Source organism: Rhipicephalus microplus, chromosome 3, assembly GCF_043290135.1.
Source record: "Rhipicephalus microplus isolate Deutch F79 chromosome 3, USDA_Rmic, whole genome shotgun sequence".
NCBI lineage: Eukaryota > Metazoa > Arthropoda > Arachnida > Ixodida > Ixodidae > Rhipicephalus > Rhipicephalus microplus.
The window spans coordinates 158,215,026-158,236,976 of record NC_134702.1 but is presented as its reverse complement, the minus strand read 5'-3'; the positions used below and the strand labels follow the sequence as shown (position 1 = coordinate 158,236,976).

The following is a 21,951-nucleotide window of genomic DNA, read 5'->3' as shown; positions in this document are numbered from 1 at the left end:
AATTGCAACCGGGCCTCCTGGGTGAGAGCCAGGTATCCTAGACACTAGACCATGCCGGAGAACGGAGAGGGACGGAGAGATCGCTTAACCATTCGGCCAACAGGGTAAAGATATTGAAGTTGCATACCGTGCGCGAATTGGAGACTTGATGACAGCAGACAAAAGAAAATACTTCCGACACCGGGAATCGAACCCGGGCCTCCTGGGTGAGAGCCAGGTATCCTAGCCACTATACCACGCCGAGAACGGAAAGGAATGGAGCGATCGCTTAGCCATTTGGCCAACAGGGTAAAATTATTGAAGTTACATAGCATGCGTAAATTGGAGACTTGATAATAGCAGATAAAAGGAAATACTTCCGACCCCGGGAATCGTACCCGGGCCTCCTGGGTGAGAGCCAGGTATCCAAGCCACTAGACCATGCCGGAGAACAGAGAGGGACGGAGCGATCGCTTAACCATTTGGTCAACTGAGTAAAACAATTGAAGATACATAGCGTGCGCAAATTAGAGACTTGAAGACAGAAGACAAAAGAAAATACTTCCGACACCGGGAATCAAACCCGGGCTTCCTGAAAGAAAGCCAGGTATCCTAGCTACCAGACCATGCCGGAGAACGGAGAAGGACGGAGCGATCGCTTAGCGATTCGGCCAACAAGTTAAAGGTATTGAAGTTACATAGCGTGCGCGAATTGGAGACTTGATGATAGCAGATAAGAGAAAATACTTCCGACATCGGGAATTGCAGCCGGGCCTCCTGGGTGAGAGCCAGGTATCCTAGACACTAGACCATGCCGGAGAACGGAGAAGGACGGAGCGATCGCTTAGCCATTCGGCAAACAGAGTAAAACAATTGAAGATACATAGCGTGCGCAAATTGAAGACTTGATGACAGCAGATAAAAGAACATACTTCCGACTCCGCGAATTGAACCCGGGCCTCCTGGGTGAAAGCCAGGTATCCTAGCCACTAGTCCACACCGAAAACGGAAAGGGACAGAGCGATCGCTTAGCCATTCAGCCAACAGGGTAAAACTATTCAAGTTACATAGCGTGCGCAAATTGGAGATTTGAAGGCAGCAGACAAAAGAAAATACTTCTGACACCAGGACTCGAACCCGGGCCTCCTGAGTGAAAGTCAGGTATTCTAGCCACTAGACCATGCCGGAAAACGGAGAAGGACGGAGCGATCGCTTAGCGATTCGGCCAACAAGGTAAAAGTATTGAAGTTACATAGCGTGCGCGAATTGGAGACTTGATGATAGCAGATAAAAGAAAATACTTCCGACACCGGGAATTGCAACCGGGCCTCCTGGGTGAGAGCCAGGTATCCTAGACACTAGACCATGCCGGAGAACGGAGAGGGATGGAGAGATCGCTTAACCATTCGGCCAACAGGGTAAAGATATTGAAGTTGCATACCGTGCGCGAATTGGAGACTTGATGACAGCAGACAAAAGAAAATACTTCCGACACCGGGAATCGAACCCGGGCCTCCTGGGTGAGAGCCAGGTATCCCAGCCACTAGACCATGCCAAAGAACGGGCAGGGACGGAGCGATTGCTTAGCCATTCGGCCAACAGGGTAAAACTATTGGAGTTACATACCGTGCACAAATTGGAGACTTGATGACAGCAGATAAACTAAATACCTTCGACACCGGGAATCGAACCCTGGCCTCCTGCGTGAGAGCCAGGTATCCTAGCCACCAGACCACGCCGGAGAACGGAGAGGGACGGAGCGATCGCTTAGGCATTTGGCCAACAGGGTAAAAGTATTGAAGTTATATGGCGTGCGCAAATCGGAGACTTGATGATAGCTGATGAAAGAAAATACTTCCGACACCGGAAATCGCACCCGGGCCTCCTGGGTGCGAGCCAGGTATCCTAGCCACTAGATGGGAACGAGCGATCGCTTAGCCATTCGGCCCACAGGGTAAAAGTATTGAAGTTACATCGCTTGCGCAAATTGGAGACGTGATGATAGCAGATAAAAGAAAATACTTCCGACACCGAGAATCGCACCCGGGCCTCCTGGGTGAGAACCAGGTATCCTAGCCACTAGATTATGCCGGAGAAAGGAGAGGCACTGAGCGATCGCTTAGCCATTTGGCCAACAGGGTAAAATTATTGAAGTTACATAGCGTGCGTAAATTGGAGACTTGATGACAGCAGATAAAAGAAAATACCTTCGACACCGGGAATCGAACCCGGGCCTCCTGGGTGAGAGCCAGGTATCCTAGCCACTATACCATGCCGAAGAACAGAGAGCGACGGAGCGATCGCTTAGCGATTCGGCCAACAAGGTAAAAGTATTGAAGTTACATACCGTGCTTAAATTGGAGACTTGATGACAGCACATAAAAGAAAATACTTCCGACCCCAGAAATCGAACCCGGGTCTCCTGGGTGAGAGCCAGGTATCCTAGCCACTAGACCATGCCGGAGAACAGAGAGGGAAGGAGCGATCGCTTAGCGATTTGGCCACATGGTAAAACTATTGAAGTTACATACCGTGCGCAAATCGGAGACTTGATGATAGCAGATAAAAGAAAATACTTCCGACACCGGGAATCCTACCCGGGCCTCCTAGGTGAGAGCCCGGTATCCAAGCCACTATACCATGCCGGAGAGAGACGGAGCGATCGCTTAGTCATTCGGCCAACAAGGTAAATCTATTAAAGTTACATACCGTGCACCAATTGGAGACTTGATGACAGCAGATAAAACAAAATACTTCCGACACCGGGAATCGCACCCGGGCCTCCTGGGTGAGAACCAGGTATCCTAGCCACTAGATTATGCCGGAGAATGGAGAGGGACGGAGCGATCACTTAGCCATTCGGCCAACAGGGTAAAACTATTCAAGTTACATACCGTGCTTAAATTGGAGACTTGATGACAGCACATAAAAGAAAATACTTCCGACCCCAGAAATCGAACCCGGGTCTCCTGGGTGAGAGCCAGGTATCCTAGACACTAGACCACGCCGGAGAACGGAGAAAGACGGAGCGATCGCTTAGCCATTGGGCCAACAGGGTAAAACTATTGAAGTTACATACCGTTCAAAAATTGGAGACTTGATGACAGCAGATAAAAAAAAATACCTTCGACACCGGGAATCGAACCCTGGCCTCCTGGGTGAGAGCCAAGTATCCTAGCCACTATACCACGCCGAGAACGGAAAGGAATGGAGCGATCGCTTAGCCATTTGGCCAACAGGGTAAAACTATTGAAGTTACATAGCATGCGTAAATTGGAGACTTGATGACAGCAGATAAAAGGAAATACTTCCGACCCCGGGAATCGTACCCGGGCCTCCTGGGTGAGAGCCAGGTATCCAAGCCACTAGACCATGCCGGAGAACAGAGAGGGACGGAGCGATCGCTTAACCATTTGGTCAACTGAGTAAAACAATTGAAGATACATGGCGTGCGCAAATTAGAGACTTGAAGACAGAAAACAAAAGAAAATACTTCCGACACCAGGAATCGAACCCGGGCTTCCTGGAAGAAAGCCAGGTATCCTAGCTACCAGACCATGCCGGAGAACGGAGAAGGACGAAGCGATCGCTTAGCGATTCGGAAAACAAGTTAAAAGTATTGAAGTTACATAGTGTGCGCGAATTGGAGACTTGATGATAGCAGATAAGAGAAAATACTTCCGACATCGGGAATTGCAGCCGGGCCTCCTGGGTGAGAGCCAGGTATCCTAGACACTAGACCATGCCGGAGAACGGAGAGGGACGGAGAGATCGCTTAACCATTCGGCCAACAGGGTAAAACTATTGAAGTTGCATACCATGCGCGAATTGGACACTTCATGACAGCAGATAAAAGAAAATACTTCCGACACTGGGAATCGAACCCGGGCCTCCTGGGTGAGAGCCAGGTATCCTAGCCACTTGACCATGCCAAAGAACGGGGAGGGACGGAGCGATTACTTAGCCATTCGGCCAACAGGGTAAAACTATTGAAGTTAGATACCGTGCGCAAATTGGAGTCTTGATGACAGCAGATAAAATATATACCTTCGACACTGGGAATCGAACCCTGGCCTCCTGGGTGAGAGCCAGGTATCCTAGCCACCAGACGACGCCGGAGTACGGAGAGAGACGGAGCGATCACTTAGGCATTCGGCCAACAGGGTAAAAGTATTGAAGTTATATTGCGTGCGCAAATTGGAGACTTGATGATAGCTGATCAAAGAAAATACTTATGACACCGGAAATCGCACCCGGGCCTTCTGGGTGCGAGCCAGGTATCCTAGCCACTAGACCATGGTGGAGAACAGAGAGGGAACGAGCGATCGCTTAGCCATTCGGCCCACAGGGTAAAAGTATTGAAGTTACATCGCGTGCGCAAATTGGAGACTTCATGATAGCAGATAAAAGAAAATACTTCCGACACCGAGAATGGAACCCGGGCCTCCTGGGTGAGAGACAGGTATCCTAGCCACTAGACCATGCCGGAGAATGGAGAAGGACGGAGCGATCGCTTAGCGATTCGGCCAACAAGGTAAAAGTATTGAAGTTACATAGCGTGCGCGAATTGGAGACTTGATGATAGCAGATAAAAGAAAATACTTCCGACACCGGGAATTGCAACCGGGCCTCCTGGGTGAGAGCCAGGTATCCTAGACACTAGACCATGCCGGAGAACGGAGAGGGATGGAGAGATCGCTTAACCATTCGGCCAACAGGGTAAAGATATTGAAGTTGCATACCGTGTGCGAATTGGAGACTTGATGACAGCAGACAAAAGAAAATACTTCCGACACCGAGAATCGAACCCGGCCCTCCTGGGTGAGAGCCAGGTATCCCAGCCACTAGACCATGCCAAAGAACGGGCAGGTACGGAGCGATTGCTTAGCCATTCGGCCAACAGGGTAAAACTATTGGAGTTACATACCGTGCACAAATTGGAGACTTGATGACAGCAGATAAACTAAATACCTTCGACACCGGGAATCGAACCCTGGCCTCCTGCGTGAGAGCCAGGTATCCTAGCCACCAGACCACGCCGGAGAACGGAGAGGGACGGAGCGATCGCTTAGGCATTTGGCCAACAGGGTAAAAGTATTGAAGTTATATGGCGTGCGCAAGTCGGAGACTTGATGATAGCTGATGAAAGAAAATACTTCCGACACCGGAAATCGCACCCGGGCCTCCTGGGTGCAAGCCAGGTATCCTAGCCACTAGACGGGAACGAGCGATCGCTTAGCCATTCGGCCCACAGGGTAAAAGTATTGAAGTTACATCGCTTGCGCAAATTGGAGACGTGATGATAGCAGATAAAAGAAAATACTTCCGACACCGAGAATCGCACCCGGGCCTCCTGGGTGAGAACCAGGTATCCTAGCCACGAGATTATGCCGGAGAAAGGAGAGGCACGGAGCGATCGCTTAGCCATTTGGCCAACAGGGTAAAATATTGAAGTTACATAGCGTGCGTAAATTGGAGACTTGATGACAGCAGATGAAAGAAAATACCTTCGACACCGGGAATCGAACCCGGGCCTCCTGGGTGAGAGCCAGGTATCCTAGCCACTAGACCATGCCGAAGAACGGAGAGCGACGCAGCGATCGCTTAGCGATTCGGCCAACAAGGTAAAAGTATTGAAGTTACATACCGTGCTTAAATTGGAGACTTGATGACAGCACATAAAAGAAAATACTTCCGACCCCAGAAATCGAACCCGGGTCTCCTGGGTGAGAGCCAGGTATCCTAGCCACTAGACCAGGCCGGAGAACAGAGAGGGAAGGAGCGATCGCTTAGCGATTTGGCCACATGGTAAAACTATTGAAGTTACATACCGTGCGCAAATCGGAGACTTGATGATAGCAGATAAAAGAAAATACTTCCGACACCGGGAATCCTACCCGGGCCTCCTAGGTGAGAGCCCGGTATCCAAGCCACTATACCATGCCGGAGAGAGACGGAGCGATCGCTTAGTCATTCGGCCAACAAGGTAAATCTATTAAAGTTACATACCGTGCACCAATTGGAGACTTGATGACAGCAGACAAAACAAAATACTTCCGACACCGGGAATCGCACCCGGGCCTCCTGGGTGAGAACCAGGTATCCTAGCCACTAGATTATGCCGGAGAATGGAGAGGGACGGAGCGATCACTTAGCCTTTCGGCCAACAGGGTAAAACTATTCAAGTTACATACCGTGCTTAAATTGGAGACTTGATTACAGCACATAAAAGAAAATACTTCCGACCCCAGAAATCGAAGCCGGGTCTCCTGGGTGAGAGCCAGGTATCCTAGACACTAGACCACGCCGGAGAACGGAGAAAGACGGAGCGATCGCTTAGCCATTGGGCCAACAGGGTAAAACTATTGAAGTTACATACCGTTCAAAAATTGGAGACTTGATGACAGCAGATGAAAGAAAATACCTTCGACACCGGGAATCGAACCCTGGCCTCCTGGGTGAGAGCCAGGTATCCTAGCCACTATACCACGCCGAGAACGGAAAGGAATGGAGCGATCGCTTAGCCATTTGACCAACAGGGTAAAACTTTTGAAGTTACATAGCATGCGTAAATTGGAGACTTGATGACAGCAGATAAAAGGAAATACTTCCGACCCCGGGAATCGTACCCGGGCCTCCTGGGTGAGAGCCAGGTATCCAAGCCACTAGACCATGCCGGATAACAGAGAGGGACGGAGCGATCGCTTAACCATTTGGTCAACTGAGTAAAACAATTGAAGATACATGGCGTGCGCAAATTAGAGACTTGAAGACAGAAGACAAAAGAAAATACTTCCGACACCAGGAATCAAACCCGGGCTTCCTGGAAGAAAGCCAGGTATCCTAGCTACCAGACCATGCCGGAGAACGGAGAAGGACGGAGCGATCGCTTAGCGATTCGGCCAACAAGTTAAAAGTATTGAAGTTATATAGCGTGCGCGAATTGGACACTTCATGACAGCAGATAAAAGAAAATACTTCCGACACTGGGAATCGAACCCGGGCCTCCTGGGTGAGAGCCAGGTATCCTAGCCACTTGACCATGCCAAAGAACGGGGAGGGATGGAGCGATTACTTAGCCATTCGGCCAACAGGGTAAAACTATTGAAGTTAGATACCGTGCGCAAATTGGAGTCTTGATGACAGCAGATAAAATATATACCTTCGACACTGGGAATCGAACCCTGGACTCCTGGGTGAGAGCCAGGTATCCTAGCCACCAGACGACGCCGGAGTACGGAGAGAGACGGAGCGATCACTTAGGCATTCGGCCAACAGGGTAAAAGTATTGAAGTTATATTGCGTGCGCAAATTGGAGACTTGATGATAGCTGATCAAAGAAAATACTTATGACACCGGAAATCGCACCCGGGCCTTCTGGGTGCGAGCCAGGTATCCTGGCCACTAGACCATGGTGGAGAACAGAGAGGGAACGAGCGATCGCTTAGCCATTCGGCCCACAGGGTAAAAGTATTGAAGTTACATGGCGTGCGCAAATTGGAGACTTCATGATAGCAGATAAAAGAAAATACTTCCGACACCGAGAATGGAACCCGGGCCTCCTGGGTGAGAGACAGGTATCCTAGCCACTAGACCATGCCGGAGAATGGAGAGGGACAGAGCGATCGCTTAGCAATTCGGCCAACAGGGTAAAAATATTGAACCTATATAGCGTGCGCAAATTGGAGACTTGAGGATAGCAGATGAAAAAAATATTTCCGACACCGAGAACCGAACCCAGGTCACCTGGGTGAGAGCCAGATATCCTAGTCACCAGGCCACGCCGGAGAACGGAGAGGGACGTAGCGATCGCTTAGGCATTCGGCGTACAGGGTAAAAGTATTGAAGGTATGTAGATGATAGCAGATAAAAGAAAATACTTCCGACACCAGAAATCGCACCCGGGCCTCCTGAGTGAGAGCCAGGTATCCTAGCCACTAGACCATGCCGGAGAACAGAGAGGGAAGGAGCGATCGCTTAGCGATTTGGCCACATGGTAAAACTATTGAAGTTACATACCGTGCGCAAATTGGAGACTTGATGATAGCAGATAAAAGAAAATACTTCCGACACCGGGAATCCTACCCGGGCCTCCTGGGTGAGAGCCAGGTATCCAAGCCACTAGGCCATGCCGGAGAGAGACGGAGCGATCGCGTAGTCATTCGGCCAACAAGGTAAAAGTATTGAAGTTATATTGCATGCGCAAATTGGAGACTTGACGATAGCCGATAAAAGAAAATACTTCCGACGCCGGGAATTGCACCCGGGCCTCCTGGGTCAGAGCCAGGTATCCTAGCCTTTAGATCATGCCGGAGAACATGCAGGGCCGGAGTGATCGCTTATCCATTCGGCCAACAGGGTAAAACTATTGAAGTTACATACCCTGCACAAATTGGAGACTTGATGACAGCAGATAAAAGAAAATACTTTCGACACCGGGAATCGCACCCGGGCCTCCTGGGTGAGAGCAAGGTATCCTAGCCACTAGACCATGCCGGAGAACGGAGAGGGAAAGGGCGATCGCTTAGCCATTCGGCCAACAGGGTAAAACTATTGAAGTTATATTGCGTGCGCAAATTGAAGACTTTATGATATCAGATAAAAGAAAATACTTCCGACACTGGGAATCGAACCCGGGTCTCCTGGTTGAGAGCCAGGTATCCTAGCCGCTAGACGATGCCGGAGAACGGAGCAGGACGGTGCGATCGCTTAGCCATTCAGCCAACAGGGTAAAACTATTGAAGTTACATAACGTGCGCGAATTGGAGACTTGATGATAGCACATAAAAGAAATAACTTCCGACTCTGAGAATGGTACCCGGGCCTCCTATTTGAGAGCCAGGTATCCTAGCCACCAGACCACGCCGGAGAAGGGAGAAAGACGGAGCGATCGCTTAGCCATTGGGCCAACAGGGTAAAACTATTGAAGTTACATACCGTTCACAAATTGGAGACTTGATGACAGCAGATAAAACAAAAGACTTCCGACACCGGGAATCGAACCTGGGCCTCCTGGGTGGAACCAGGTATTCTAGCCACTATACCATGCCGGAGAACGGAGCGGGACGAAGCGATCGCTAAGCGATTCGGCCAACAGGGTAAAAGTACTGAACGCACATAGCGTGCGCAAATTGGAGACTTGATGATAGCAGATAAAAGAAAACACTTCTGACACTGGGAATCGTACCCGGGCCTCTCGGGTGAGTGCGAGATATCCAAGCCGCTAGACCATGCCGAAGAGGGGCGGAGCGATCGCTTAGTCATTCGGCCAACAAGGTAAAAGTAATAAAGTTGTATAGCTTGCGCAAATTGGAGACGATGATAGCAAATAAAAAATACTTCCGACACCAGGCCTCCTGGGTGAGAGCCAGGTGTCCTAGCCTCTAGACCATGCCGGAGAACTGAGAGTGACGGAGCAATCGCTTAGCCATTCGGCCAACAGGGTAAAACTATTGAAAATACATACCGTGCCCAAATTGGAGACTTGATGACAGCAGATAAAAGAGAATACTTCCGACACCGGGAATCGCACCCGGGACTCCTGGGTGAGAGCCAGGTATCCTAGCCACTAGACCATGCCGGAGAACGAAAAGGGAAAGAGCGATCGCTTAGCCATTCGGCCAAAAGGGTAAACATATTGAATTTACGTAGCGTGCTCAAATAGGAGACTTGATAGCAGATAAAAGTAAATACTTTCGACACCGGGAATCGAACCCGGGCCTCCTGGGTGAGAGCCAGGTATCCTAGACACTAGACCAGGCCGGAGAACGGAGAGAGACGGAGCGATCGCTTAGCCATTCGGCCAACAAGGTAAATCTATTAAAGTTACATACCATGCACAAATAGGAGACTTGACGACAGCAGATAAAACAAAATACATCCGACACCGGGAATCGCAGCCAGGCCTCCTGGGTGAGAGCCAGGTATCCTAGCCACTAGACCATGCCGAAGAACGGAGAGGGACGGAGCGATCGCTTAGCGATTCGGCCAACAAGGTAAAAGTATTGAAGAGTCATAGCGTGCGCAAATTGGAGACTTGATGATAGCAGAGAAAAGAAAATACTTCCGACAGCGGGAATAGCAATCGGGCCTCCTTGGTGAGAGCCAGGTATCCTAGACACTAGACCATGCCGGAGATCGGAGAGGGACTGAGAGATCGCTTAGCCATTCGGCCAACAGGGTAAAACTATTGAAATTACATACCGTGCGCAAATTGGAGACTTGATGACAGCAGATAAAAGAAAATACCTTCGACACCGGGAATCGAGCCCGGGCATCCTAGTGGAGAGCCAGTTATCCTAGCCACTAGACCATGCCGGAGAATGGAGTGGGACGGAGCGATCGCTTAGCCATTCGGCCAACAGGGTAAAACTATTGAAGTTACATAGCGTGCGTAAATTGGAGACTTGATAATAGCAGATAAAAGAAAGTACTTCCAACACGGGAATCGTACCCGGGCCTCCTGGGTGAGAGCCAGGTATTCAAGCAACTAGACCATGCCGAGAACGGAAAGAAATGGAGCGATCACTTAGACATTTGGCCAACAGGGTAAAATTATTGAAGTTACATAGCATGCGTAAATTGGAGACTTGATAATAGCAGATAAAAGGAAATACTTCCGACCCCGGGAATCGTACCCGGGCCTCCTGGGTGAGAGCCAGGTATCCAAGCGACTAGACCATGCCGGAGAACAGAGAGGGACGGAGCGATCGCTTAACCATTCGGCCAACTGAGTAAAACTATTGAAGATACATAGCGTGCGCAAACTGGAGATTTGAAGACAGAAGACAAAAGAAAATACTTCCGACACCGGGAATCGAACCCGGGCTTCCTGGGTGAAAGCCAGGTATCCTAGCTACCAGACCATGCCGGAGAACGGAGAAGGACGGAGCGATCGCTTAGCGATTCGGCCAACAAGGTAAAAGTATTGAAGTTACATAGCGTGCGCGAATCGGACCCTTGATGATAGCAGATAAAAAAAATACTTCCGACATCGGGAATTGCAGCCGGGCCTCCTGGGTGAGAGCCAGGTATCCTAGACTCTAGACCATGCCGGAGAACGGAGAGGGACGGAGAGATCGCTTAACCATTCGGCTAACAGGGTAAAACTATTGAAGTTAGATACCGTGCGCAAATTGGAGACTTGATGACAGCAGGTAAAATATATACCTTCGACACTGGGAATCGAACCCTGGCCTCCTGGGTGAGAGCCAGGTATTCTAGCCACCAGACGACGCCGGAGTACGGAGAGGGACGGAGCGATGACTTAGGCATTCGGCCAACAGGGTAAAAGTATTGAAGTTATATTGCGTGCGCAAATTGGAGACTTGATGATAGCTGATAAAAGAAAATACTTCCGACACCGGAAATCGCACGCGGGCCTTCTGAGTGCGAGCCAGGTGTCCTAGCCACTAGACCATGCTTGAGAACAGAGAGGGAACGAGCGATCGCTTAGCCATTCGGCCCACAGGGTAAAACTATTGAAGTTACATACCCTGCACAAATTGGAGACTTGATGACAGCAGATAAAAGAAAATACTTCCGACACCGGGAATCGCACCCGGGCCTCCTGGGTGAGAGCAAGGTATCCTAGCCACTAGACCATGCCGGAGAACGGAGAGGGACGGAGAGATCGCTTAGCCATTCAGCCAACAGGGTAAAACTATTGAAGTTACATACCGTGCGCAAATTGGAGACTTGATGACAGCAGATAAAAGAAAATACTTCCAACACCGGGAATCGAACCCGGGCCTCCTGGGTGAAAGCCAGGTATCCTAGCCACTAGACCACGCCGAGAACGGAAAGGGACGGAGAGATCGCTTAGCCATTCAGCCAATAGGGTAAAACTATTCAAGTTACATACCGTGCGAAAATTGGAGATTTGAAGACAGCAGATAGAAGATAATACTTGCAACACCGGAAATCGTACCCGGGCCTCCTGGGTGAGAGCCAGATATCCAAGCCACTAGACCATGCCGAAGAGGGGCGGAGCGATCGCTTAGTCATTCGGCCAACAAGGTAAAAGTATTGAAGTTATATAGCGTGCGCCAATTGGAGACTTGAAGATAGCAGATAAAAAATATTTCCGACACCGGGAATCGAACACGGGCCTCCTGGGTGAGAGCCAGATATCCAAGCCACAGGACCACGCCGAGAACGAAGAGGGATGGAGCGATCGCTTAGCCATTCGGGCAACAGGGTAAAACTATTGAAGTTACATAGCCTGCGCGAATTGAAGTCTTGATGATAGCAGATAAAAGAAAATAAATCCGACAGTGGGAATCGCACCAGGGCCTCCTGGGTGAGAGCCAGGTATCTTAGCCACTACACCATGTTGGAGAACGAAGAGGAAAAGAGCGATCGCTTAGCCATTCGGCCAACAGGGTAAAACTATTGAATTTACATAGCGTGCGCAAATTGGAGACTTGATGATAGCAGAGAAAAGATAATACTTCCGACAGCGGGAATCGCAAACGGGCCTCCTTGGTGAGAGCCAGGTATCCTAGACACTAGACCATGCTGGAGAACCGAGAGGGACGGAGCGATCGCTTAGCCATTCTGCCCACAGGGTAAAAGTATTGAAGTTACATCGCGTGCGCAAATTGGAGACCTAATGATAGCAGATAAAAGAAAATACTTCCAACCCGGGGAATTGAACCCGGGCCTCTTGGGTGAGAGCCAGGTATCCTAGCCACTAGACCATGCCGGAGAACGGAGAGGGACGGAGCGATCGCTTAGCAATTCGGCCAACAGGGTAAAAGTATTGAACCTATATAGCGTGCGCAAATTGGAGACTTGAGGATAGCAGATAAAAAAAACTTCCGACACCGGAAACCAAACCCAGGTCACCTGGGTGAGAGCCAGATATCCTAGCCACCAGACCACGCCGGAGAATGAAGAGGGACGGAGCAATCGCTTAGGCATTCGGCCAACAGGGTAAAAGTATTGAAGGTATGTAGATGATAGCAGAGAAAAGAAAATACTTCCGACACCAGAAATCGCACCCGGGCCTCCTGAGTGAGAGCCAGGTATCCTAGCCACTAGACCATGCCGGAGAACAGAGAGGGACGGAGCGATCGCTTAGCCATTCGGCCAACTGAGTAAAACTCTTGAAGATACATAGCGTGCGTAAATTGAAGACTTGATGACAGCAGATAAAAGAACATACTTCCGACACCGGGAATCGAACCCGGGCCTCCAGGGTGAAAGCCAGGTATCCTAGCCACTAGACCACACCGAGAACGGAAAGAGATGGAGCGATCGCTTAGCCATTCAGCCAACAGGGTAAAACTATTCAAGTTACATAGCGTGCGCAAATTGGACATATAAAGACAGCAGACAAAAGAAAATACTTCCGACACCGGGAATCGAACCCGGGCCTCCTGGGTGAGAGCCAGATATCCAAGCCACTAGACCGTGCCGAAGAGGGGCGGAGCGATCGCTTAGTCATTCGGCCAACAAGGTAAAAGTAATGAAGTTATATAGCGTGCGCCAATTGGAGACTTGAAGATAGCAGATAAAAAATATTTCCGACACCGGGAATCGAACACGGGCCTCCTGGGTGAGAGCCAGATATCTAAGCCACAGGACCACGCCGAGAACGAAGAGGGATGGTGCGATCGCTTAGCCATTCGGGCAACAGGGTAAAACTATTGAAGTTACATAGCCTGCGCGAATTGAAGACTTGATAATAGCAGATAAAAGAAAATAAATCCGACAGTGGGAATCGCACCAGGGCCTCCTGGGTGAGAGCCAGGTATCTTAGCCACTAGACCATGTTGGAGAACGAAGAGGGAAAGAGCGATCGCTTAGCCATTCGGCCAACAGGGTAAAACTATTGAATTTAGATAGCGTTCGCAAATTGGAGACTTGATGATAGCAGAGAAAAGAAAATACTTCCGACAGCGGGAATCGCAATCGGGCCTCCTTGGTGAGAGCCAGGTATCCTAGACACTAGACCATGCCAGAGAACGGAGAGGGATGGAGCGATCGCTTAGCCATTCGGCCAACAGGGTAAAAGTATAGAAGTTATATTGCGTGCGCAAATTGGAGACTTGATGATAGCTGATAAAAGAAAATACTTCCAACACCGGAAATCGCACCCGGGCCTCCTGGGTGCGAGCCAGGTATCCTAGCCACTAGACCATGCCAGAGAACAGAGAGGGAACGAGCGATTGCTTAGCCATTCGGCCCACAGGGTAAAAGTATTGAAGTTACATCGCGTGCGCAAATTGGACACTTAATGATAGCAGATAAAAGAAAATACTTCCAACCCGGGGAATTGAACCCGGGCCTCTTGGGTGAGAGCCAGGTATCCTAGCCACTAGACCATGCCAGAGAACGGAGAGGGACGGAGCGATCGCTTAGCAATTCGGCCAACAGGGTAAAAGTATTGAACCTATATAGCGTGCGCAAATTGGAGACTTGAGGATAGCAGATAAAAAAAAAACTTCCGACACCGGGAACCAAACCCAGGTCACCTGGGTGAGAGCCAGATATCCTAGCCACCAGACCACGCCGGAGAACGGAGAGGGACGGAGCAATCGCTTAGGCATTCGGCAGACAGGGTAAAAGTATTGAAGGTATGTAGATGATAGCAGAGAAAAGAAAATACTTCCTACACCGAGAATGGAACCCGGGCCTCCTGGGTGAGAGCCAGGTATCCTAGTCACTAGACCATGCCGGAGAATGGAGAGGGACAGAGTGATCGCTTAGCAATTCGGCCAACAGGGTAAAAATATTTAACCTATATAGCGTGCGCAAATTGGAGACTTGATGATAGCAGATAAAAACAAATACTTCCGACACCGGGAATCCTATCCGGGCCTCCTGGGTGAGAGCCAGGTATCCAAGCCACTAGGCCATGCCGGAGAGAGACAGAACGATCGCTTAGTCATTCGGCCAACAAGGTAAAAGTATTGAAGTTATATTGCATGCGCAAATTGGAGACTTGATGATAGCCGATAAAAGAAAATACTTCCGATGCCGGGAATTGCACCCGGGCCTCCTGGGTGAGAGCCAGGTATCCTAGCCTTTAGATCATGCCGGAGAACAGAGAGGGCCGGAGTGATCGCTTAGAGATTTGGCCAAAAGGGTAAAACTATTGAAGTTACATACCCTGCACAAATTGGAGACTTGATGACAGCAGATAAAAGAAAATACTTCCGACACCGGGAATCGCACCCGGGCCTCCTGTGCGAGAGCCAGGTATCCCAGCCACTAGACCATGCCAGAGAACGGAGAGGGAAAGGGCGATCGCTTAGCCATTCGGCCAACAGGGTAAAACTATTGAAGTTATATTGCGTGCGCAAATTGAAGACTTTGTGATATCAGATAAAAGAAAATACTTCCGACACTGGGAATCGAACCCGGGTCTCCTGGATGAGAGCCAGGAATCCTAGCCGCTAGACGATGCCGGAGAACGGAGCAGGACGATGCGATCGCTTAGCCATTCAGCCAACAGGGTAAAAGTATTGAAGGTATGTAGATGATCGCAGAGAAAATAAAATACTTCCGACACCAGAAATCGCACCCGGGCCTCCTGAATGAGAGCCAGGTATCCTAGCCACTAGACCATGCCGGAGAACAGAGAGGGAAGGAGCGATCGCTTAGCGATTCGGCCAAGAGGGTAAAAGTATTGAAGTTACATAGCGTGCGCAAATTGGAGACTTGATGATAGCAGATAAAAGAAAACACTTCTGACACCGGGAATCGTACCCGGGCCTCTCGGGTGAGAGCCAGATATCCGAGCCACTAGACCATGCCGAAGAGGAGCGGAGCGATCGCTTAGTCAATCGGCCAAGAAGGTAAAAGTAATAAAGTTGTATAGCTTGCGCAAATTGAATACGATGATAGCAGATAAAAAAATACTTCCGACCCCGGGCCTCCTGAGTGAGAGCCAGGTGTCCTAGCTTCTAGACCATGCCGGAGAACGGAGAGTGACAGAGCGATCGCTTAGCCATTCGGCCAACAAGGTAAATCTATTAAAGTTACATATCGTGCACAAATTGGAGACTTGATGACAGCAGATAAAACAAAATACATCCAACACCGAGAATCGCACCCGGGCCTCCTGGGTGAGAGCCAGGTATCCTAGCCACTAGACCATGCCGAAGAACGGAGAGAGATGGAGCGATCGCTTAGACATTGGGCCAACAGGGTAAAACTATTGAAGTTACATACCATTCACAAATTGAAGACTTGATGACAGCAGATAAAACAAAATACTTCCGACACCGGGAATCGAACCCGGGCCTCCTGGGTGGAACCAGGTATTCTAGCCACTAGACCATGCCGGAGAACGGAGCGGGACGGAGCGATCGCTTAGCGATTCGGCCAACAGGGTAAAAGTACTGAACTTACATAGCGTGCGCAAATTGGAGACTTGGTGATAGCAGATAAAAGATAAATTCTCCGACACCGGGAATCGTACCCGGGCCTCCTAGTTGAAAGCCAGGCATCCATGCCACATACCATACCGGAGAGGGACGGAGCGATCGCTTAGTCATTCGGCAAACAAGGTAAAAGTATTGAAGTTTTATAGCGTGCGCAATTGGAGACTTGATGATAGCAGATAAAAGAAAATACTTCCGACACCAGGAATCGCACCCGGGCCTCCTGTGTGAGAGCCAGGTATCCTAGCCACTAGACCATGCCGGAGAACGGAGAGGGAAAGGGCGATCGCTTAGCCATTCGGCCAACAGGGTAAGACTATTGAAGTTATATTGCGTGCGCAAATTGAAGACTTTATGATATCAGATAAAAGAAAATACTTCCGACACTGGAAATCGAACCTGGGTCTCCTGGATGAGAGCCAGGTATCCTAGCCGCTAGACGATGCCGGAGAACGGAGCAGGACGATGCGATCGCTTAGCCATTCAGCCAACAGGGTAAAACTATTGAAGTTACATACCGTGCGCAAATTGGAGACTTGATGATAGCACATAAAAGAAAATACTTCCGACTCTGGGATTGGTACCCGGGCCTTCTAGTTGAAAGCCAGGTATCCTAGCCACCAGACCACGCCGGAGAACGGAGAAAGACGGAGCGATCTTTAGCCATTGGGCCAACAGGGTAAAACTATTGAAGTTACATACCGTTCACAAATCGGAAACTTGATGACAGCAGATAAAACAAAATACTTCCTACACCGGGAATCGAACCCGGGCCTCCTGGGTGGAACCAGGTATTCTAGCCACTAGACCAGCCGGAGAACGGAGCGGGACAGCGCGATCGCTTAGCGATTCGGCCAACAGGGTAAAAGTACTGAACTTACATAGCGTGCGCAAATTGGAGACTTGATGATAGCAGATAAAAGATAAATTCTCCGACACCGGGAATCGTACCCGGGCCTCCTAGTTGAAAGCCAGGCATCCATGCCACATACCATGCGGGAGAGGGACGGAGCGATCGCTTAGTCATTCGGCAAACAAGGTAAAAGTATTGAAGTTTTATAGCGTGCGCAATTGGAGACTTGATGATAGCAGATAAAAGAAAATACTTCCGACGCCGGGAATCGCACCCGGGCCTCCTGGGTGAGAGCCAGGTATCCTAGCCACTAGATAATGTCGGGGAATACATTGAGTGTCGTGATCGCTGAGCCATTCAGTCAAAAGGGTAAACATATTGAAATTACATAGCATGCCCAAATAGGACGCTTGATGATAGCAGATAAAAGAAAACACTTTCGACACCGGGAATCGAACCCGGGCCTCCTGGGTGAGAGCCAGGTATTCTAGCCACTACACTACGCCGGAGAACGGAGAGAGACGGAGCGATCGCTTAGCCATTCGGCCAACAAGGTAAATCTATTAAAGTTACATACCGTGCACAAATTGGAGACTTGATGACAGCAGATAAAACAAAATACATCCAACACCGGGAATCGCACCCGGGCCTCCTGGGTGAGAGCCAGGTATCCTAGCCACTATACCATGCCGAAGAACGGAGAGGGACGGAGCGATCGCTTAGCGATTCGGCCAACAAGGTAAAAGTATTGAAGAGTCATAGCGTGCGCAAATTGAAGACTTGATGATAGCAGAGAAAAGAAAATACTTCCGACAGCGGGAATCGCAATCGGGCCTCCTTGGTGAGAGCCAGGTATCCTAGACACTAGACCGTGCCAGAGAACGGAGAGGGACGGAGAGATCGCTTAGCCATTCGGCCAACAGGGTAAAACTTGAAGTTACATAGCGTGCGCAAATTGGAGACTTGATGACAGCAGATAAAAGAAAATACCTTCGACACCGGGAATCGAACCCGGGCATCCTAGGTGAGAGCCAGGTATCCTAGCCACTAGACCATGCCGGAGAATGGAGAGGGACGGAGCGATCGCTTAGCCATTCGGCCAACAGGGTAAAACTATTGAAGTTAAATACCCTGCGCAAATTGGAGACTTCATGACAGTACATAAAAGAAAATACTTCCGACACCGGGAATCGAACCCGGGCCTTCTGGGTGAAAGCCAGGTATCCTAGCCACTAGACCACGCCGAGAACGAAAAGGGACGGAGCGATCGCTTAGCCATTCAGACAACAGGGTAAAACTATTCAAGTTACATAGCGTGTGCAAATTAGAGATTTGAAGACAGCAGATAAAAGAAAATCCTTCCGACACCGGGAATCGAACCCGGGCCTCCTGGGTGAGAGCCAGGTATCCTAGCCACTAGACCATGCTGGAGAACAGAGAGGGAACAAGTGATCGCTTAGCCATTCGGCCCACAGGGTAAAAGTATTGAAGTTACATCGCGTGCGCAAATTGGAGACTTCATGATAGCAGATAAAAGAAAATACTTCCGACACCGAGAATGGAACCCGGGCCTCCTGGGTGAGAGACAGGTATCCTAGCCACTAGACCATGCCGGAGAATGGAGAGGGACAGAGCGATCGCTTAGCAATTCGGCCAACAGGGTAAAAATATTGAACCTATATAGCGTGCGCAAATTGGAGACTTGAGGATAGCAGATGAAAAAAATATTTCCGACACCGAGAACCGAACCCAGGTCACCTGGGTGAGAGCCAGATATCCTAGTCACCAGACCACGCCGGAGAACGGAGAGGGACGGAGCGATCGCTTAGGCATTCGGCGTACAGGGTAAAAGTATTGAAGGTATGTAGATGATAGCAGATAAAAGAAAATACTTCCGACACCAGAAATCGCACCCGGGCCTCCTGAGTGAGAGCCAGGTATCCTAGCCACTAGACCATGCCGGAGAACAGAGAGGGAAGGAGCGATCGCTTAGCGATTTGGCCACATGGTAAAACTATTGAAGTTACATACCGTGCGCAAATTGGAGACTTGATGATAGCAGATAAAAGAAAATACTTCTGACACCGGGAATCCTACCCGGGCCTCCTGGGTGAGAGCCAGGTATCCAAGCCACTAGGCCATGCCGGAGAGAGACGGAGCGATCGCGTAGTCATTCGGCCAACAAGGTAAAAGTATTGAAGTTATATTGCATGCGCAAATTGGAGACTTGACGATAGCCGATAAAAGAAAATACTTCCGACGCCGGGAATTGCACCCGGGCCTCCTGGGTGAGAGCCAGGTATCCTAGCCTTTAGATCATGCCGGAGAACATGGAGGGCCGGAGTGATCGCTTATCCATTCGGCCAACAGGGTACAACTATTGAAGTTACATACCCTGCACAAATCGGAGACTTGATGACAGCAGATAAAAGAAAATACTTTCGACACCGGGAATCGCACCCGGGCCTCCTGGGTGAGAGCAAGGTATCCTAGCCACTAGACCATGCCGGAGAACGGAGAGGGAAAGGGCGATCGCTTAGCCATTCGGCCAACAGGGTAAAACTATTGAAGTTATATTGCGTGCGCAAATTGAAGACTTTATGATATCAGATAAAAGAAAATACTTCCGACACTGGGAATCGAACCCGGGTCTCCTGGTTGAGAGCCAGGTATCCTAGCCGCTAGACGATGCCGGAGAACGGAGCAGGACGGTGCGATTACTTAGCCATTCGGCCAACAGGGTAAAACTATTGAAGTTAAATACCGTGCGCAAATTGGAGTCTTGATGACAGCAGATAAAATATATACCTTCGACACTGGGAATCGAACCCTGGCCTCCTGGGTGAGAGCCAGGTATCCTAGCCACCAGACGACGCCGGAGTACGGAGAGACGGAGCGATCACTTAGGCATTCGGCCAACAGGGTAAAAGTATTGAAGTTATATTGCGTGCGCAAATTGGAGACTTGATGATAGCTGATCAAAGAAAATACTTATGACACCGGAAATCGCACCCGGGCCTTCTGGGTGCGAGCCAGGTATCCTAGCCACTAGACCATGGTGGAGAACAGAGAGGGAACGAGCGATCGCTTAGCCATTCGGCCCACAGGGTAAAAGTATTGAAGTTACATCGCGTGCGCAAATTGGAGACTTCATGATAGCAGATAAAAGAAAATACTTCCGACACCGAGAATGGAACCCGGGCCTCCTGGGTGAGAGACAGGTATCCTAGCCACTAGACCATGCCGGAGAATGGAGAAGGACGGAGCGATCGCTTAGCGATTCGGCCAACAAGGTAAAAGTATTGAAGTTACATAGCGTGCGCGAATTGGAGACTTGATGATAGCAGATAAAAGAAAATACTTCCGACACCGGGAATTGCAACCGGGCCTCCTGGGTGAGAGCCAGGTATCCTAGACACCAGACCATGCCGGAGAACGGAGAGGGATGGAGAGATCGCTTAACCATTCGGCCAACAGGGTAAAGATATTGAAGTTGCATACCGTGTGCGAATTGGAGACTTGATGACAGCAGACAAAAGAAAATACTTCCGACACCGAGAATCGAACCCGGCCCTCCTGGGTGAGAGCCAGGTATCCCAGCCACTAGACCATGCCAAAGAACGGGCAGGTACGGAGCGATTGCTTAGCCATTCGGCCAACAGGGTAAAACTATTGGAGTTACATACCGTGCACAAATTGGAGACTTGATGACAGCAGATAAAACAAAATACATCCAACACCGGGAATCGCACCCGGGCCTCCTGGGTGAGAGCCAGGTATCCTAGCCACTATACCATGCCGAAGAACGGAGAGGGACGGAGCGATCGCTTAGCGATTCGGCCAACAAGGTAAAAGTATTGAAGAGTCATAGCGTGCGCAAATTGAAGACTTGATGATAGCAGAGAAAAGAAAATACTTCCGACAGCGGGAATCGCAATCGGGCCTCCTTGGTGAGAGCCAGGTATCCTAGACACTAGACCGTGCCAGAGAACGGAGAGGGACGGAGAGATCGCTTAGCCATTCGGCCAACAGGGTAAAACTTGAAGTTACATAGCGTGCGCAAATTGGAGACTTGATGACAGCAGATAAAAGAAAATACCTTCGACACCGGGAATCGAACCCGGGCATCCTAGGTGAGAGCCAGGTATCCTAGCCACTAGACCATGCCGGAGAATGGAGAGGGACGGAGCGATCGCTTAGCCATTCGGCCAACAGGGTAAAACTATTGAAGTTAAATACCCTGCGCAAATTGGAGACTTCATGACAGTACATAAAAGAAAATACTTCCGACACCGGGAATCGAACCCGGGCCTTCTGGGTGAAAGCCAGGTATCCTAGCCACTAGACCACGCCGAGAACGAAAAGGGACGGAGCGATCGCTTAGCCATTCAGCCAACAGGGTAAAACTATTCAAGTTACATAGCGTGTGCAAATTAGAGATTTGAAGACAGCAGATAAAAGAAAATCCTTCCGACACCGGGAATCGAACCCGGGCCTCCTGGGTGAGAGCCAGGTATCCTAGCCACTAGACCATGCTGGAGAACAGAGAGGGAACAAGTGATCGCTTAGCCATTCGGCCCACAGGGTAAAAGTATTGAAGTTACATCGCGTGCGCAAATTGGAGACTTCATGATAGCAGATAAAAGAAAATACTTCCGACACCGAGAATGGAACCCGGGCCTCCTGGGTGAGAGACAGGTATCCTAGCCACTAGACCATGCCGGA

The 21,951-nt window shown here is 49.8% G+C and overlaps 29 non-coding genes across 29 annotated transcripts; all 29 read right to left on the bottom strand.

Annotated features, from left to right (window-relative positions):
- Positions 1–172: 172 nt before the first annotated feature.
- Positions 173–245, bottom strand: TRNAE-CUC (transfer RNA glutamic acid (anticodon CUC)). The gene has a single exon. It is a non-coding gene; the product is annotated as a tRNA-Glu (tRNA).
- Positions 246–356: 111 nt separating this feature from the next.
- On the bottom strand, positions 357–428 carry TRNAE-CUC (transfer RNA glutamic acid (anticodon CUC)). The gene has a single exon. It is a non-coding gene; the product is annotated as a tRNA-Glu (tRNA).
- Positions 429–1,095: 667 nt separating this feature from the next.
- TRNAE-UUC (transfer RNA glutamic acid (anticodon UUC)) lies at positions 1,096–1,167 on the bottom strand. Its single transcript has one exon. It is a non-coding gene; the product is annotated as a tRNA-Glu (tRNA).
- A 298-nt stretch (positions 1,168–1,465) lies between these two features.
- Positions 1,466–1,537, bottom strand: TRNAE-CUC (transfer RNA glutamic acid (anticodon CUC)). Its single transcript has one exon. It is a non-coding gene; the product is annotated as a tRNA-Glu (tRNA).
- A 464-nt stretch (positions 1,538–2,001) lies between these two features.
- Positions 2,002–2,073, bottom strand: TRNAE-CUC (transfer RNA glutamic acid (anticodon CUC)). Its single transcript has one exon. It is a non-coding gene; the product is annotated as a tRNA-Glu (tRNA).
- A 113-nt stretch (positions 2,074–2,186) lies between these two features.
- On the bottom strand, positions 2,187–2,258 carry TRNAE-CUC (transfer RNA glutamic acid (anticodon CUC)). Its single transcript has one exon. It is a non-coding gene; the product is annotated as a tRNA-Glu (tRNA).
- A 475-nt stretch (positions 2,259–2,733) lies between these two features.
- TRNAE-CUC (transfer RNA glutamic acid (anticodon CUC)) lies at positions 2,734–2,805 on the bottom strand. The gene has a single exon. It is a non-coding gene; the product is annotated as a tRNA-Glu (tRNA).
- A 482-nt stretch (positions 2,806–3,287) lies between these two features.
- Positions 3,288–3,359, bottom strand: TRNAE-CUC (transfer RNA glutamic acid (anticodon CUC)). The gene has a single exon. It is a non-coding gene; the product is annotated as a tRNA-Glu (tRNA).
- Positions 3,360–5,486: 2,127 nt separating this feature from the next.
- Positions 5,487–5,558, bottom strand: TRNAE-CUC (transfer RNA glutamic acid (anticodon CUC)). The gene has a single exon. It is a non-coding gene; the product is annotated as a tRNA-Glu (tRNA).
- A 113-nt stretch (positions 5,559–5,671) lies between these two features.
- On the bottom strand, positions 5,672–5,743 carry TRNAE-CUC (transfer RNA glutamic acid (anticodon CUC)). The gene has a single exon. It is a non-coding gene; the product is annotated as a tRNA-Glu (tRNA).
- Positions 5,744–6,033: 290 nt separating this feature from the next.
- TRNAE-CUC (transfer RNA glutamic acid (anticodon CUC)) lies at positions 6,034–6,105 on the bottom strand. The gene has a single exon. It is a non-coding gene; the product is annotated as a tRNA-Glu (tRNA).
- Positions 6,106–6,587: 482 nt separating this feature from the next.
- Positions 6,588–6,659, bottom strand: TRNAE-CUC (transfer RNA glutamic acid (anticodon CUC)). The gene has a single exon. It is a non-coding gene; the product is annotated as a tRNA-Glu (tRNA).
- A 1,932-nt stretch (positions 6,660–8,591) lies between these two features.
- On the bottom strand, positions 8,592–8,663 carry TRNAE-CUC (transfer RNA glutamic acid (anticodon CUC)). Its single transcript has one exon. It is a non-coding gene; the product is annotated as a tRNA-Glu (tRNA).
- An 827-nt stretch (positions 8,664–9,490) lies between these two features.
- TRNAE-CUC (transfer RNA glutamic acid (anticodon CUC)) lies at positions 9,491–9,562 on the bottom strand. Its single transcript has one exon. It is a non-coding gene; the product is annotated as a tRNA-Glu (tRNA).
- A 110-nt stretch (positions 9,563–9,672) lies between these two features.
- Positions 9,673–9,744, bottom strand: TRNAE-CUC (transfer RNA glutamic acid (anticodon CUC)). The gene has a single exon. It is a non-coding gene; the product is annotated as a tRNA-Glu (tRNA).
- Positions 9,745–10,780: 1,036 nt separating this feature from the next.
- On the bottom strand, positions 10,781–10,852 carry TRNAE-UUC (transfer RNA glutamic acid (anticodon UUC)). The gene has a single exon. It is a non-coding gene; the product is annotated as a tRNA-Glu (tRNA).
- A 666-nt stretch (positions 10,853–11,518) lies between these two features.
- On the bottom strand, positions 11,519–11,590 carry TRNAE-CUC (transfer RNA glutamic acid (anticodon CUC)). Its single transcript has one exon. It is a non-coding gene; the product is annotated as a tRNA-Glu (tRNA).
- Positions 11,591–11,703: 113 nt separating this feature from the next.
- On the bottom strand, positions 11,704–11,776 carry TRNAE-UUC (transfer RNA glutamic acid (anticodon UUC)). Its single transcript has one exon. It is a non-coding gene; the product is annotated as a tRNA-Glu (tRNA).
- Positions 11,777–13,147: 1,371 nt separating this feature from the next.
- Positions 13,148–13,220, bottom strand: TRNAE-UUC (transfer RNA glutamic acid (anticodon UUC)). Its single transcript has one exon. It is a non-coding gene; the product is annotated as a tRNA-Glu (tRNA).
- A 111-nt stretch (positions 13,221–13,331) lies between these two features.
- Positions 13,332–13,403, bottom strand: TRNAE-CUC (transfer RNA glutamic acid (anticodon CUC)). Its single transcript has one exon. It is a non-coding gene; the product is annotated as a tRNA-Glu (tRNA).
- Positions 13,404–15,326: 1,923 nt separating this feature from the next.
- TRNAE-CUC (transfer RNA glutamic acid (anticodon CUC)) lies at positions 15,327–15,398 on the bottom strand. The gene has a single exon. It is a non-coding gene; the product is annotated as a tRNA-Glu (tRNA).
- Positions 15,399–17,663: 2,265 nt separating this feature from the next.
- On the bottom strand, positions 17,664–17,735 carry TRNAE-CUC (transfer RNA glutamic acid (anticodon CUC)). Its single transcript has one exon. It is a non-coding gene; the product is annotated as a tRNA-Glu (tRNA).
- A 481-nt stretch (positions 17,736–18,216) lies between these two features.
- Positions 18,217–18,288, bottom strand: TRNAE-CUC (transfer RNA glutamic acid (anticodon CUC)). Its single transcript has one exon. It is a non-coding gene; the product is annotated as a tRNA-Glu (tRNA).
- Positions 18,289–18,401: 113 nt separating this feature from the next.
- Positions 18,402–18,474, bottom strand: TRNAE-UUC (transfer RNA glutamic acid (anticodon UUC)). The gene has a single exon. It is a non-coding gene; the product is annotated as a tRNA-Glu (tRNA).
- A 111-nt stretch (positions 18,475–18,585) lies between these two features.
- Positions 18,586–18,657, bottom strand: TRNAE-CUC (transfer RNA glutamic acid (anticodon CUC)). The gene has a single exon. It is a non-coding gene; the product is annotated as a tRNA-Glu (tRNA).
- A 1,193-nt stretch (positions 18,658–19,850) lies between these two features.
- Positions 19,851–19,922, bottom strand: TRNAE-CUC (transfer RNA glutamic acid (anticodon CUC)). Its single transcript has one exon. It is a non-coding gene; the product is annotated as a tRNA-Glu (tRNA).
- Positions 19,923–21,325: 1,403 nt separating this feature from the next.
- TRNAE-CUC (transfer RNA glutamic acid (anticodon CUC)) lies at positions 21,326–21,397 on the bottom strand. Its single transcript has one exon. It is a non-coding gene; the product is annotated as a tRNA-Glu (tRNA).
- Positions 21,398–21,510: 113 nt separating this feature from the next.
- TRNAE-UUC (transfer RNA glutamic acid (anticodon UUC)) lies at positions 21,511–21,583 on the bottom strand. Its single transcript has one exon. It is a non-coding gene; the product is annotated as a tRNA-Glu (tRNA).
- Positions 21,584–21,694: 111 nt separating this feature from the next.
- TRNAE-CUC (transfer RNA glutamic acid (anticodon CUC)) lies at positions 21,695–21,766 on the bottom strand. Its single transcript has one exon. It is a non-coding gene; the product is annotated as a tRNA-Glu (tRNA).
- Positions 21,767–21,951: the final 185 nt, after the last annotated feature.